At 44.3% G+C, this 16,996-nt stretch overlaps 1 protein-coding gene and 1 long non-coding RNA gene across 4 annotated transcripts in view; one reads left to right on the forward strand and one right to left on the reverse strand.

The window, feature by feature from the left end:
• LOC105479833 (kelch like family member 29) overlaps positions 1 to 16,996 on the forward strand; it is a 322,000-nt gene that overhangs the window by 2,433 nt on the left and 302,571 nt on the right. The window lies entirely within an intron of this gene.
• Positions 172 to 9,158, reverse strand: LOC139357788 (uncharacterized). Its single transcript, XR_011611549.1, has 3 exons — positions 9,023 to 9,158; positions 8,479 to 8,644; positions 172 to 252 (listed from the first exon to the last, which is right to left on the reverse strand). It is a non-coding gene; the product is annotated as an uncharacterized lncRNA (long non-coding RNA).

A 16,996-nucleotide genomic window follows, 5' to 3' on the forward strand; every position in this document is an offset into this window, starting at 1 on the left:
TGAAATAAAATATCCTATGGTAGCCATGGTAACAAATAGATTAAGGGTTATTGGTTTTCATCTGAATGTGATGGGGGGTGGGGATCTAGTGTTGTGTCTTTTTAATTATGTTTCTAATGAGTGGTGGTCATACTTCAAGTATTCAGAGTGGAAGACAAGCAAGACTGAGAATTCAGTTTTGTGGGAGGTTTATTGAAACAAAGACTAGTAGAGCCCAGGAGAATGACTTCTGCTATCTGCAGCTCCTCATACCTAGAACAAAATGGATAAAAACCTTTTTTTTTGTTTTTCCGGTAGATGAGCATTCAGTCAGTCACTTTAAGACTGGAAAATGCATTTTGCTTATAAACTATTACCACAGGAACCTTAAAATCCAGCCTGTTTTCTAGGAATAAGCATGTTGGAAGTATGGCGGTTGGTGTGGATTCAGTGTCACCGTTGTTATCAACACCTGTCAGTTTAAGTGAGGCACATCATTAGTCTATTCAAATCTTGCCTATTTCAATATTCATGCATTTCCATGGTGATCCATTCATTTTTGTTTATTTAGTCAATCTTATAAATCTTTGGCATCAATTTTAGTTGTGCCATCTTTTTATTTCTTTTATCAATTGATTTGGCTACAAACCATTCCTAGTTTAAAGTATTTCCTTCTTTTTTCCTGCTAGTTTCTAAAAGCCTACACTATTCCCAGCTACATACAGATATAAAGGAGTTAATTTTTTTTTCATCGACTCAAATAGCACCCCTAATACTAATGTCATTTTTTTAGCATCTCATTTGATATGTATGTGTACATGGGTTATTTTTTTTTCTTTTAGCAGGCTTACTGTAAAGCTTTCTCACTTTTTGGCTGGGAGATATCAATTCAGTCCAGCAGAACTAACTAAAGTTTGTCCTTCCTTCCTCCTTTTCCCTTCCTTCCTTTTTTTTCTTTCTTTCTTCTTCTTTTTTTTTTTTTTTTTTTTTAATCCCAGTACTGTTGTGGCTTAGGGATTCTTTGTGTCATCGGTTGTATCTGGCTTGGAGAGACTTCGAGACTATATTATAGCCGGTCTGTCCTGGGGTCTTTTCTAGTAGTGGTCAAAGCCAGAAGGTTTCGGAACAGCAGAGGATTTTCCAAATATGATATATATTTAGTCACAGCATGTAGTATCCCTAGGATCATAGTAACATTGTAAGTCTACTGAACAGGCAGTTTTACTTAAATGCGAGTGGTGATTTTGCTCACCCGCTTTCAACTTAGCTTTCTAATGATGCAATCCCATGCTAATCACAGCCCTGTATATTTCAGAAATATCAAGGCAAGCATTAGCACGCTACTGACTTATTAGGATCAGGCAAAGTAATTGGAACACTTAAGTTCAAAGTCAGATGAAGAAATGGAATTATAACCAACTTTGTGATTCTATAATCAGTCAACTAAGTGCCTACTTGCGGGTAGGAGGAGGAAGAAACATCATGAATAAGAAATCCAGCCTTTAGTTGTGCTGCATGAGGATAAACCAAGGCAGTTACTGTGTAAGAGGACTGGAGAACAAGAAATGTGTTAGTGAATGGGAGGACCGCGGAGCCCAGGAAGTTGAGGCTGCAGTGAACCGTGATCACGCCACTACACTGGGCGACAGAGCAAGACCCAGTCTCAGGAAAAAAAAAAAAAAAAAAAAGATAGAAAGGAAAAAAGAGGGGGGGGGGATGTATTTGTAAACAGATAAATCATATTTTTTCCAGGCCTGTCTTAGCATCTTTCACTGTGCTAGACACATATCCACGCAAATGTTTGGAAGCTGGTAGAATATCTGTAGTTTGTGTAGAAGATAGTCAGTTTTTATTTCTTAAGTAATCTGGGGTCATCTCCTGATATGCTAAAAGATTAGGTAGCAGAATTCCTGGAATGTACTTTTGTCGAAAGTAGATTTTACCATAGAAAATGGTCTTAATTTTGGTTAAGAAGGAAAGATGTATCCGAATTCTTTACCTGCACCTTAGGTCAAAAATGCTGAGATCAGGACCACCCTGAAAGCAAACTCCGTGGTTCTTCCACGGAGTTAAAGAAGTAAACAGGCTTACTTCTCCCACAGGAAACGCAGCCTGTGCTTTCTTCAAGGAAACCACTTGAAAACAGGAAAACTGAAACTGCCAATTAAGATGAGGCAAGTTGATCACTGGAAGTAGCAACAGAGTTCTTTGTGAAATCAATTTTATCATTTGGGAGCATTTCCACCTTTAGGGTAGAAGGGGGAAGAGTTCTCATTTTCTGTGCAAGAGGGTATCTGCATAAAATTCAAGTAGTTCGGAGACTCTGGACTGTGCAGCAGCAGATGACGACTCACAAGCTGGAACAAGAATGGTGAGCATGTTTGTGGCCGGGGATCCAGTATGCGCAAAGAAGACGGCCTCCAGGACATTTATAGACTGCCATTAGCCTCACAGGTGTCTATTGTTATAATGTATAGGTTTTTGACATTTTAAAATCCTTGATCATTTTGAGGATATATGTATGTGTATATATATTTGTAAACAGATAATCACACCTGTATATACACAAACATACAGATATATATACACAAATATATATTGTCACTTTTTTTTAACCATGGTTTAAAAACACATAAAATTTACCATCTTTACGGTTTTTTTTTTGAGATGGAGTTTCACCCTGTCACTCAGGCTGGAGTGCAATGACACAATCTTGGCTCACTGCAACCCCTGCCTCCCGGGTTCATGCAATTCTCCTGCCTCAGACTCCAGAGTAGCTGGGATTACAGGCACCTGCCACCACACCCAGCAAATTTTTTGTGTTTTTAGTAGAGACGGAGTTTCATCATGTTGGCTAGGCTGGTCTAGAACTCCTGACCTCAGGTGATCTACCCACCTCGGCTTCCCAAAGTGCTGGGATTACAGGCGTGAGACACCTTTACCATTTTTAACTGTGCATTCGTAGCATTCACATTGTTGTGCAAGCAAGCTCCAGAACCCTTCATCTTGCAGAACTGAAAGTCTATACCCATTAAACATCATGTCCCCATTCCCACCTCCCTCAGCCCCTGACAGCTGCCATTCTACTTCCTGTTTACACATTTAACTACCTTAGATCCCTCACGTGAGTGGAATCATGCCACGTTCGTCCTTTTGTGATGGGCTTGTTAAATTTAGCATAATGTCTTACAGGTTTATCACATCTCGTGGCATGGGACAGGATTTCCTTCCTTTTTAGGGTTGAGTAGTATTGCATTGCATGTATGGACTACATTTTGTTTGTCCATTCATCTGTTGATGGAGATTTGGATTGCTTCCGTGTTGTAGCTACTGGGAATAATGCTGCTGTGAACAGGAGTATAAGACATCCCGCTTTCAGTACTTCTGGGTCTGTACCCAGAAGTGGAATTGCTGTTGTTTTGATTTTTTCTTCGTTTTGACATGGAGTTTTGCTTTTGTTGCCCAGGCTGGAGTGCAATGGTGCGATCTTGGCTCACTACCACCTTCGCCTCCCGGGTTCAAGGGTTCAAGCAATTCTTCTGCCTCAGCCTACCGAGGAGCTGGGATGACAGGCATGTGCTACTATGCGTGGCTAATTTTGTATTTTTAGTAGAGACGGGGTTTCTCCATGTTGGTCAGGCTGGTCTTGAACTCCCAACCTCAGGTGATCCGCCCGTCTCTGCCTCCCAAAGTTCACTCTGGGATTATAGGCGTGAGCCGCCACGCCCAGCCCTATTTTGACTTTTAACACTAACAAATTACATAAGTTTTCTATTGAAGAGACTTGGTGAGAATGCAGTCACACAGAATACTGTCCAATAAAGAATGCAGTAGATGTTACTGACATTTGTTCTTCCTTTTCTGTGTGTGCATTTCCTCCCGAGTCTCTCAGATCTCATGCTTCGCTTGGGGGCTTGTCCTAGTTGCAGTGATACTGCAGAGGGATTAGAAACACGGCTTCCTGTCCATGTTGAAGTCCCATCTCCAGTGCCTCCTAGCTGTGTGACCTTGAACAGATCCTTAATCTCACCCAGCCTCAGTTTTCTTTTAAGAAATTGGAAGGAGCAGTAGTGGCTATCGAGGGTGGTTGTGAGGGTGAAAACAGATAACCTCCATAAACCCACATTACAGTGGCCTGGGGAAGTGCTCTACAAAGACGGCTTAGGAAAATTAGCTGTGGAAGAAGAGAGAGCAGCAACCCCTAGAGATCTCAGAAACTGTAGATGTCAATCCTGTTCAATTTCAATCATAAATGTTTTAATCGTACGCCAGGGCTTGTATATATATTGTGTTCTGTAAGTCTCACTATCAGTACTTATTCTGAAAAGCATAAGACATTTGCATCACAATTCCAATAGTTAAAAATACCCTTGAGTTGATTTGATGTGTGAACTTTTAATTCCATCTTTAGTGTCATAATTTTAGAGTTGATGTGAATTTTTGAGGTCAGCTAATCTACCTATTATTCAATCACCAAACCTTTATTAAGCCCCAATAATATAATAATAATAGCTTCCAGTTATGGCTGCTCACTGTATCCGAGTACTTTACATATATTATCTCTAATCCTCATATCAATGCTGCGAGGTAGGGATTATCCACATTTTACAAATGAAGATGAGGCTCAGAGGTAATCAACTGGCCCAAGGCCACAAACCTAGCCACGTTGTTCAGCTGGGTTTGAACACAGATCCCTCAGCTACCAGTCTGTCTGTGTTTTCCTTTCTGCACACACATCCCTATTCGTGTGCACACATGCGCCTGTGTCTTTTGTTTTTTCCCATGCATCTGCACCACTTCACACTGCCTATACCAGGTACTATGTTGACTTCACTAATTAACATTTTATGTAAAATCAATCTAGTAGAAGGAATGTGAGCTAAAATAACAGTATTAATCAAGTCTGAGCAACATTCATGATACCTTTTGGATTTGCACACCTGCTTCCATTTACTGTGGTTTCTGGAAGGCTAATGAGAAAAACTTGTAGGTGTTTGAATGGCATCTGTTTCCTTCTTGAGCCAGCATAGTAAATAAACAGCAAATCAAAGAATAAAAACAATGTAGAAAGGGTTAAGGATTCATCCAGAACTACTAACCATTGACCTGGGCTTGTTCATTTTTGCATACCAATGCATAGCCAGGCGCCTGGCACAAAACTCTTCCCCGTAAAAATGTTTGCCCAGAGAAGGTGTCAGATAACAGACATCAAAGCCGACTTTTTGGATGTTCTTTTCACTCCGTGGCTGTGTAGTCACATGTTCATGGCTTGTCATTGTGTGGAATTTTTGATGCTATATTTGGGCATATATCTATTAAATATGCTTATTGATGAATTCTAATCTGGATGGAATCTTCTAGGATTTATGACTTGAGACTTTGAAGACTAATTCTTTCTTGAAACTTCATCATTGCAGTGACAACCTGGGTCTCTCTGGTGCTTCTAAGCATCCATGCAGTCTGTCCTCTCTCAGGGACTTTCTTTGTGGGGTGTTGTCCCCGCTCAGATCTCAAAATTTGTAGTAGTTCATAAAAGCCTCATTTTAAGGAAAAAATGAAACACCTGGAAATCACAGAGGCAGTTTGGGAAGGGCGATAACACTGTATTTTCCAACTTCTTCTGTTCTATTTTTATTCTTTATATTAGTTTTTTCTCGAGATGGGTGTGAACAGAGCTTGGAGCACACACCACAAAAATGTGTTTGCTCTGTTTTAACTCTTTCAACCCACGTTCAGTCAAGGAGGGACTTCTTCATTTTGAGATTCTCCTTGAGAAAGGCGTGGCTGCAGTGCCTGGGATCTGGACCACACAGGAGGTGAGGGGTGGCGGGAGGCTGGCCCTGCCTGACTGCTGGCCCGGCACTGGCACGGTCACTCCTGTGTAGCTCTGCTGCCGCCCCTCCCTCCCTGCTGGGCTTGTAACGTCAAGCACGAAGCTTCCTCTTCTTGAGGCTTCCCCGCAAAGCTCCTAGAAGCAAGTTGGAGGTGTGGGCGGTGAAGGAAGAGCAGACAAGAGGACCCTGTATCTCGGTTTTGTGCAAAGCAACCGCCAAAGGCTTAGACCAAATTAAAGACCCAACAGCTGCCAGAACATCCCTTTTTCCTTTTGGTCATTTAGTAACACGGAGAAGTGGTGAGGAATGGTGAAATTCGATTAAAAACAAAAAACAAAAACAATCTTCCCCTTCTCCTTTACCTTCACTTTTCACATCTTCCAACTTTAAGCATCTGCTTCTGGATCAAACCTGCAGCTGAGCTTAGCCTCCCAAGGAACTTTAAGGATATATATTCAGCTCCTGGAGCTTCTAAATGAGGATAGATTCAATAACTGTTTGTTGAGAAGGCACAGTGGGAAGAGTACTGCCTTTCCTGTGGCATCTCATGTTTGCTCCCCTTGTCGCATGGGTGACTTCACAGTGGTGGTCTTCCTATTCTGCAGCTGATGTAGAGAGACCCAAGCGTTTGCCCAAGGTCAGATCAACAAACATGGGTGCCAGGCCTATGATGGGTGCTGGGTGGGTTACAGGGAGGAAGGAGCCTGTCCTCCAGACACCTGCCTACCTATGGAGAAGGAAGAGAGCCAATATTCCCTTTTGTAGGGAATATAAATTGCCTATTTGAAAAAAGAAATAATCACATGTTTAGCCACATTGCTCACTGATTATCACAGTTGACATAATAAGTTGAGGTCCAGCTAATTTTCTTTTCAAGTGTGAAATAAATTTAAAGAGACTCACTAGTATGATTTCAAGTACCTTCAGACTTAAATGTGCTGGCCTCATCTTTGCAAATGGAACAAAAATTCAATTCTGAATTTGCCTGCAAGGCTTAGGTCTATCTGACTCCTTTCTTTGTGGTCAGAAGGCTTCCTGGGGTGTGCTGATTTGGATCTATGACGATTGAATACTTGAGGATTAAATGAGTTCCTGTTTGCAAAGTGCTTAGAACTGTGCCAGCATATGCCAAATTGGTAACATCAGTGGTTATTTCTGGACTCATCTTGGGGATCATGGTCCTTGAAGGCAAGGACTTTGTCTTTTAGCCTTGGTCCTGGCACAGACTGGGTATTCATTGTTCAGATACTGTGAGCTCAATGAAGTGTGCTGAGGTGATAGAGGAAGGAGACAGAGCACCCCATCTAACCAGGAAGTCCATGGAAATGAGTGGTCCAGTCCAGGAATTTCCTGAGAAATTCTGTGAGACAGTCCAGAGCAGAGAGAATCAGGTCGTGAATGCTGCTGTGGCCATGACCCATAGGTCCACTGGGTTCTGCCTAACCACCTACATTGGCCGCTGCTGCTATTGACTTGTCTCTCCATCACGGTAGAGAGGGGTAGAAAATGGTGTTACTCCAGGTAGGGTCACAGATAGGTGTCTGTTTCTACACTGTTACCAGTATGTACTGAGATAAATTAGGAATAAGCATTTAGAAACTACGATTGCAAGCCGAGCAAGGTGGCTCAAACCTGTAATCCCAGCACTTTGGGAGGCCAAGGTGTGCGGATCATGAGGGCAACAGTTTGAGACCAGCCTCATCAACATGGTGAAACCCCATCTCTACTAAAACTACAAAAATTAGCCAGACATGGTGGCATGTGCCTGTAATTCCAGCTCAGGAGGCTGAGACAGGAGAATTGCTTGAACCGGAGAGGCAGAGGTTGCAGTGAGCTGAGATGGTGCCACTGCACTGCAGCCTAGGCGACGAGCGAGACTCCGTCTCAAAAAAGAAAAAAAAAAAAAGAAACTCCGATTGCATTCAACACTGCCTTGGCAGCATGATGCCAAGGCTCCCCTCATTAACTAGGTACAGACCAGTTTGGGTGGTCTCGGACTCACAGGGTGAGTTACCAGGAGAGCCATCTATGGTGTGAGTGTGGGCTAATCATGCAAGGTAGGGCCACATTTTGGTTCTTGACAGATTGGTGATGTAAACAAAAACCCAAAACCTGATCCTTCACCTCAGATAAGCATAAGAAACCTAGCTGCAGTTGTCTTGCCAAAGCAAGATGTGTCTCATGATTTTATAACACTTGGGTCTAGAATCCCTCATCAGTGAGGCCAACGTTGCCACCTTTAGGTTAACAAGTGGGCTGAATTCTGTCCAACTTAGTGTTGCTCACATTAGCAGGGGCAGCAGCCTGGTCTGTCTTGCCCGGAACTTGACTGGCATTGTTGGTGACCATAAGGAGGGCTGCGTCCCCTGCGTTTAGGTGCCTCCTCTGTCGGTCTCCTGGATGCTGAGTGAGAGCCTCAGGATCTTGGCTCGGGACCCTTGTACCCACCCACATACATCCTGAGGCCAATTTGTTGCAATTCTGCCTGTTTTGACCTCTTGAGACTTGGGTAGGCTATTTTGCCATTGAATTAGCTTATTTGTTTTGGGTCAGTTATTTTGCGATTGACTTAGCTTATTTAGCCAATATGAAGACATGTAAGATGAGCTTGCCCTGGCTTTTCAAACCAAAATTAAGGGCCATGGAATTTGGGAAATGTACATACCTCATTTGGAAGCTGGGCTGGTCAGACCAGGAGGCTGCGTGCAGTGCGCTTGTCCGGCTGATCCCTCTAGAGGAGAGCCTGCTATAATCTCTTCGGTTCATGCTGCTCCAGCCAGCTTTAATCACCAAAACCGGTTTTAATCACCAAAACTTGAATAATATTCAAACTGCGAAAGGAACATATTTCTTGCTGAAACCTTTGCTAACAGGAAGCACCTAAGCTTCTCCGTCTACCCATCTATGGCAACATGTTGTAAAAAAAGAAGCACCTGAATGGCTTCATATGATGTGGGGAAACTGCCTTTTTCTACGATGATTCTCAGTTTTAAAATTTCCTCTCTTCCCCCAAAAAGAGAAAAATGATTTTCATGGAAAGCATGTTTCAGGGAAGTCGCTTTTTTCCTCTGTATAAGGTCACCACCTCACTTGTGACCTTGAGGGAGGCTTCCTCCCTGGCCCCAAGTGTCTGACAAGGTCTGCTCTAGTGGCCGCTGGGTAGAGGTCTGGCAGTGCGGGGGATTTGTGCTGTGCGACCTGGAAGGTACCTGTGACTGAGACAGAAGGAAGGTCACAGGCAGCCATGGAGAGCCTCATCAGGAGAGCAGCTCCTGCTGCTGCCTTGCTGGGATAAAGGCACACAAACGGCCCTCCCGTGGCAAGGGCTCCAGCCCCCATTCTAGATGAGGGCTGTAGCGATGGCCCCTGGCCCTTGCCCCTCCCCACGCGCTCTCCCTCACATCACTGAGTGAGCAGGGCTTTCCAGAGCCATGGCCTTGCTCAAGTTTTAAAATTTAAAGCTTGATTCTACAGACACCACAATAAGCCATATTTTTTCACAAGGACCCCTGGGGGAGGCAGCAGGGGTGGGGTGGTCACTCACTGACTGTGAAGTCACAATTTGACAGCTGTAACTGTCTGCTGTTTTTATTCCTGGTACACGTCCCAGAATGCCTGGTCTCCAGAAACATTTTTCGATAGCTCAAATAGACACCTGAGCCAAGTCTCCTTGGTCCCAGGAAAATGGGAGGCAGTTGCCCATCGGGCCCTTACTCCTGTGCTGGGAGTGACCAGTGGGCCGCTGGGATGGGGTCAGGTGGAGGATGTGACACTACTGCCTGGGAACTGAGCATGCGGCAGTGGGGAGGGTGGGGCTTGGCTGTCAGGCCAGCACAGCAGCAATTAAAACATACTTTCAATGCAACAAACAAATGCTTCTATTTAAAAATGGGCAAAGGACTTGAATAGACACCTCTCCAGAGAAGGTATACCAATGGCCAATAAGGACACAAAAAGATGGTCCACATCACTAATCAGTGGGGAAATGGAAGTCAAAACCACAATGAGATTACCGCTTCATGTCCATTAGCATGACTATAAACAACAACAGAAAATAGCAAGTGTTGGTGAGGTTGTGGAGAAACTGCAACCCTTATGCACTGCTCATGAAAATGCAAAATGGTGCAACCGCTATGGAAAACATTATGGCCATTCTTCAAAGAATTAAACATAGAATTATCATCTGATCTAGCAATTCTGCTTCTGAGCCTATACCCAAAAAAAGTGAAAGCTGGGACCCGAACAGATGTTCATACACCAGTGTTGCTCATAGCAACCACATTCACAATAGCCAAAAGGTAGAAGTAACCCAAGTGTCCATCAATGATGAATGAATAAACAAAATACACTAGATGCATACAATGGAAGATGATTTAGCCTTAAAAAGGAAGGAAGTTTTGATACACGCTATAGCGTGGATGAACCTTGAAGACATTATGCTAAGTGAAATAAGCCAGTCACGAAAGGACCAATACTGGAGGATTCCACTTACATGAGGTACCTAGAGTAGTATGGATTGGATTCACAGACAGAAGTAGAATGGTAGTTGCCAGGGGATGTGGGGAGAGAGCTATCATTTAATGGGCAAAGGGTTTCAGTTTAAGAAAATGAAATGCTCTGGAGATAGATGGTAGAGAAGGTTGAAAAACAATGTGCATGCAGGCTTTGCAGATGCTGCTGCCACTGCTGGATCCCCATACTGTCAGCCATGGTCAACCCTGCCATGTTCTTTGACATCGCTGTTGACGGTGAGCCCTTGGGCCACGTCTCCTTTGAGCTATTTGCAGACAAGATTCCAAAGACAGCAGAAAACTTTCATGCTCTGAGCACTGGAAAGGAAGGATTTGGTTATAAGGGTTTCTGCTTTCACAGAATTATTCCAGGGTTTTATGTGTCAGGGTGGTGACTTCACACGCCATATTGGCACTGGTGGCAAGTCTGTCTACAGGGAGAAATTTGATGAGGAGAACTTCATCCTAAAGCATACAGGCCCTGGCATCTTACCATGGCAAATGCTGGACCCAACATGAACGCTTCCCAGTTTTTCATCTGCACTGCCAAGACTGAGTGGTTGGATGGCAAGCATGTGGTCTTTGGCAAGGTGAAAGAGGGCATGAAGATTGTTGAGGCCATGGAGGGTCCAGGAATGGCAAGACCAGCAAGAAGATCACCACTGCTGACAGTGGACAACTCCAGTAAATTTGACTTGTGTTTTATCTTCATCACCCGACCATTCCTTTGTAGCTCAGGAGAGCACCTCTGCTCCCCATTTGCTCGCAGTATCCTAGAATCTTTGTGCTCTTGCTGTAGTTCCCTTTGCGTTCCATGTTTTCCTTGTTCCTTCCATGCCTAACTGGATTACAGAGTTAAATTTATGATTATGAAATAAAAACTAAATAGCAAAATAGTGTGCATGCACTTAATGCCACTGAACTGTACATTTAAACACGGTTAAAATGGTAAATGTTATGGCATGTATGTTTCATCACAATAAAAAAATAGATTTCCAAACATATTCCAAAGTGATTCTCCTAGTAAAGTCTTTTTAAAATTCACTTAGGAAAAAAATGTGTTTAACAATTTAGCAACTCTTCTAGGGCACTTGCCGTGTTACCCGCTCTGTGCTGAGCATTGCATTGCATTTATTTATTATTCTTTTATTTGAAGTATAATCGTTGAGAAGCAACACAATGAAATCTACAGCCTCAAGTGTTCAGTTCACTGAGTTTCAATAATTGTGAGCCTGTGTAACTGTGTAACTGCATGATGAACCTGTGTAACTTCCATCACCCCAGAAAGTTCCCTCCTGCCTCCTTCTGGTCAACCCCCATCTGCTTTCCAACCACTTTCCGATGTCAGTCATCATGGGTTTCTGCCTGTTCTCGACGTTCTTGTAGACAGAAGCACACAGTTTGCACTCTTGTGTGCCTTGCTGGTCTTGTTCAGCCTGCCGTCTGCCGTTGACCTGTGCTGATGTATGTCCCTGGAGTTAACTCTACTGCTAGCTAGTACTCCATCCCATACACAGTTTGTGCATCCTTTCTCCTGTGGGTGGGCACTGGGATGGCACTGTGGTTTGGAGACCGCCGGCAGTGAGTGAAGATGTCAGCTGACCACTGGGGAGTGTCCAGGCAGAGTGGGCTTGCCACACTTCAAGTTTTCGGTGCTGGGGGTTTTGCTCTTTGACTGGCAGCCCACCCGGAGGTGAACAATCTCCAGGTAATGGTGTTTTGTTGGTTTACACTACAAGTATGACATCTAGCAGACCAGACACTTGTGTGCCACTGAGCAGATTTCTCCCCAAAGGCCGTCATGTGGCTAAATCGCTGTTGGGAGACTGCTTGGTGACTCAGCACTAGGGACAGGAAGTGGGCGGATGGCCTTAACAGGTTGACATCCGTGAGCTGTGATAGCTGCCACACCCATCCCCAGCTCAGATGGCCACGTGCAGATGTGATCAGATACCCAAGGGGGCTAGGGTGGAGGTGGAGGTGGAGGAGTAGAGTGCCCCCTCCCCCACACCGAGTTTGGGTGGCCTGTCCCCAGCTTGGCCTTTTCCTTTCTGGATCAAAGCCTTGAGGCTGGTTGAGATGCTCCTTAGCCATGTTAAAGCCATTAGCCTGGGATTGAAGCACCACAGCTTTTCTGTGTTTCCAGTGGCTTTGCTCTCTCTGCTGTGACCTGTTCTTGGGTGAGTTTGTAGCCTCTGAGTCCAACACTGAGGTCAGTGTCCCCCCATTTCCCCAATGCTGGGCAGTATCGCATCTCAGGACGTGGTGAGACCTAACGCAGAGCCATGCAGCTGGGCGTGTGGCTCACACCTGTAATCCCAGCACTTTGGGAGGCCACCGTGGGAGGGTTGCTTAAAACCAGGAGTTAATGAAGATCAGCATGGGAAATATAATAGTGAGACCCCATCTCTACAAAAAAAAAAAAAAAAAAAAAAGCCAGATGTGGTGGTGCACACCTGTAGTCCCAGCTGCTTGGGAGGCAGAGGCAGAAGGATTAACCTCCTGGTTAAGGGTGCAATGAGCCAAGATTGTACCCCTGTACTCCAGCCTGAGTGCTAGAGCAAGATCCTGTCTCTAAGTGGTGTAGGAAGGGGAAAGCTACACCTTTATTGCAAATAGATCTGGGCTCAAAACACTAGCTGGCCACCTGGACATGGTGTAGTCATAGGCAAGTTAATCTCTTAGAGCATAGCTACCTCATATGATAGCATCAAGAATACCTTTGTTGTCCCATGTCTGCCTTCATAGGCCTGTTGGAGGTGGGAGGGTAATTCCTGCCTTCCAGGAACCTGGACAGATTCATCAATGTGAAAGCCAGTTTCAGCTGAGGTCAGTTTCCTCTGCTTCCACATTCCTCGTCTCATGACATAGACAATACAAGTTGAGAGTGTGTGGGTGACAACTTCAACTGTTGCTCTACAGTAGAGAGCTGTGGAGACAGGACAAGCTGATCAGGGTGGGCTGTGGTCACTGGGGAACCTCATGGAGCAGAGAAAATTTGGAGGCCCTCCAAGAGAAAAAGTATTTACGCCAGTTTCCCTCCTTCCATTCAGAAACCTTACTCTATACACCCCCGGTCCCCACCCTAAGTCCACCAGGTCACTGACAGCTAACAACGGACCCTTACCTGGGAGAGGTAAGCTTGCAAGGCCCAGCTTGGACATGCACCTGTGATTTCTAAAGGACTTCTTCTGAATTCACCTCTGAACGAGGTTGGCAGCACTGCTACGGTGTCTGAGCCTATTCAGGAGCCGAGGGCTGTGTGGTCATCAGAGCCTCAGTGTAGAGGCTCACATGACAGAGACATGGAGTGTGGAGCCCATCTCAGCAAGTCAGGGCCTGACGTGTTATGCCTGCTCACATGTGGGCACAAGAGACCTGGGACAGAGGAAGCGATCTGCTCCTGCCTGAGGTAGTGGGAGGGGCAGGAAGGTGCACTGCTGAGCAGAGGGACTGTCTGCTGGTCCAAGGAGCCTCTGTCTGGCCGGGCCGAGTCTACCCTCAGCTTCCATCTCTCCTCTTCATTGTCTAGACGGCTCTGCCCGGTTCAGATCCTGCCTGTCCTCTGCAGATTTGTGTAGGGAGCAGTCCCCATGCCTGTGAGGATTGCCCGATGCAGGTTCTCGAGGTAACTGCTTCAGGGCTGTGCGGGAGTCCCCGGCTGACCTGACCATGTGCTCCTGCGGAAACTGATCACCTCACTTTTTATTTATATTCTGTTGTTGATTTTCCTCTAAGGATCTAGGCCAATGCTGGGCACATTTTGCACTTTCAACAGGCAAGGGGCAGAAAAAGAGAATTGCCATACCTGAGGCTTGCCAGTCAGGGGCGGAGTCAGAACTGGAATTCCAGCAGCCCAGACATGGGAAGAGCATCGAGGACTGGTGGGAGGAGGGGGCGGGGGGGGCCGTCTGGGTGAAGGGTCACCGGGTGAAACAGCACCCAGTGCTGTTTCACACTGTCCTGGGTGGAAAATGCAAACCCTGTGGATTTTCTCCCTCTCAGTGTTGACTATTGTCCTGTGGAAATAAGGGTGATTTCCTAAAATGTGTGGCTCAGTAAAGGATCCCTTCACTGGGACGTGAAATGACTGTGCATCTGAATCTGAGCCAGAAAAGATAAACTTTGCTCCATTTTCCCACACATCGGATTAGAATCTTTCCAGGACACTAACCTAGTGTGTGTTTATCTAGATCCTTGTGCCTAGGGGCCCCTGGTGAAAGCCCAGGCCATGTGATCCGAGTCCCAGGCCCCCCGTCCCTCCGGATCTCTCCCGTGGGTTTGTATCTCCCTGACACCCCCCGGCAGACTGCTCTGCCCAGCTATGAACTGAACAGCCTGGGTGGTCTTAGGGCAGAACCTGTTCTCACAGGTGTGTTTGGGCACTGCAGGAGGGTTGGGGAAAAGTGGTGTAAATAACCCTCCTTGCCTTTCTGCTGATCAGAAAACCATGGGGAAAATATAAAACATTTCTATGGATATTGAGAACAAAGTTTCTAAAGTGACTTCACTGTAAGTCTGGTTATTTGAGAGAACAGTTTTTAATTAAGAAGGAAACTTGATTAATACATATGTGTCCCTGATTTCTTATATATGTGCATATATATGTACATATACATATATATCCCTGATTTTTTAAAATTTATGTATGTGTGTATATCTTATATATCATATAATCATATATATGTATGTATATATCTTATATATGTATATATACATATATTTTCACTTAGATATATATATAGTTTTCACTATACTATATAGTGTACACTATAATGTCAAGTATATGAAAACAAAGAACATAGATAAAAAGGTTGAAAATGTGCCATAATATTAACAGTGATCATCTTTCTACCTTAAAATTTTCTGTTTTTTAAAATAATAAGTGTATTTTTCATACTGGGAAAAATAAAAATTTACCTAACAAGGAAAAAGAATTGACTATCATAGAAGGGTTAATTTTGCCACGCCCGTCCCCGTCCCGTAGTGAGCAGTATGTGTTTATGTCCATGCTGACATTAAGATTGATGAAAACAGAAAAAGGACAGGCCGCCATGTAGAAGAAATTTTTAAACTACCAGTTTCTAAAATGGGAAAGGAACCAAATAGTTTTGTATAATCCCAGATAAAAATGTCCCTCATAATGAATCTCAGGTTCACCTTAAAGGAATAATTCTCAGGATTCTCTCCCATTCTGGGGCTCTGGTAAGAGTCAAGATTTGGGGCTTTCTTAAAGCAGGCTTCAAACCTTAAAAGCATACCTTATTGAAGTGCCAGCATTCTCAAATAACTGTGCCCCCAAGTGGTCACATGTACCTGTAAATTACATGCAGCAAAAAGGTGCAATTAACCAGGTCCTAGACTGCAGAGTTTGCAATTTATTAGTAATAATGATGATGAAAACAATAATACATCCAAAAAAGAAAAGAAAGGGGAAAAAGAAACCCAGAGAGAGAGTGAGAGAGAGAGAGAGAGAGAGTGTGTGTGTGTGTGCACGCGCGCGCGCAAAAGACAGGGAAGAATTTTCTCAGTGTTTATTTTTGCCATGCTTCTCCCAGAAAGAGAGTGTGTGTGCGTGTGCGTGTGTGTGCATGTGTGTTTGCATTTGAGGCGGGAGGCCTGGCCAGAAGAGGTGGGGGTAGCTGTGGGCAGAGCCCTCCCAAGAATTCTGGAGACTTTGCATCCTTTCTCAGGAGCAATCCTCGATGCCTTTGACTGCCTGCTTCTCTGCAGCGGTGGTTCCATGATAGTCTCCTTGGCAGCCTGCCAGAGGCTGTAAGTGTACAGAGAATTGTGTTTTAATAGAAGGCTTTACCTCTGATACAGATTTAAAATGAAGAAGAAACTTTCTGTTCTTCAGCCAGAATGAAATGCGTTTTGCTTCTTGTGAAATGCTGGTGATTACAAGCTCATCTTACATAATTTTATTATTTTCAATTGCTGCCCGTCAATCTCAGGTGATGGTTTCCTGGGAGCAGAAAAGAGGCAGATTCTGGGCGATGATTATTTAAAAAAAAAAAAAAAAAGTCACCCAGTCATTAGCAAATCATACAGAAGTTTAGAAAGGAGAATAATTATCTTTGTGATGATGCTGTTTAAAATAATCAGAACTTGCATTGCTAAGTTAGATACGCTGAAGTGAATTGAGGACTGTTTAATGGCCTCTTAGAAAATGAATTTTTGCTTTAACAAAGCATTGATGTTTGAGATTGAAAAAAAAGAAACCCTTTAAATCTCGTGAAGGAATTCTCTGGAATAACCACATTTTCAGAAATCCGTGACATGATCGAGGTGGTCCACTGTCACGCCCACAAGAGGGCATTTTCTCATCAACTACTGTAAAAACGATTTGTTTTCTAAAGGGAAGCTGAGAGGCCTGGGGGAAGGAGAGCATTCTGTAGAGCAGGGAATGGAGAGCTGCTCACAATTGAGTTGTATGTATGCTTCCACTTAATACGTCCTGCCGAGCCTGCGAGCCAACGCTTCCGGCCAGGAATCTGCCCTCTGTGTTTACCTACTCTCTTTTTATGTCTTATTCCCAGAATGACTGGGGACCAAAGGAATCCTTTGCAGGAATTTTCTCCAGACACACTGTTCCACATGCTAGTACATTGTCGACCCCGTCAATGACTTCCGCACAAAACCTGAATCTCTAATATTTTAAGATACCTT

The sequence above is a fragment of the Macaca nemestrina genome, chromosome 13 (assembly GCF_043159975.1).
Source record: "Macaca nemestrina isolate mMacNem1 chromosome 13, mMacNem.hap1, whole genome shotgun sequence".
In the NCBI taxonomy this organism is placed as follows: domain Eukaryota; kingdom Metazoa; phylum Chordata; class Mammalia; order Primates; family Cercopithecidae; genus Macaca; species Macaca nemestrina.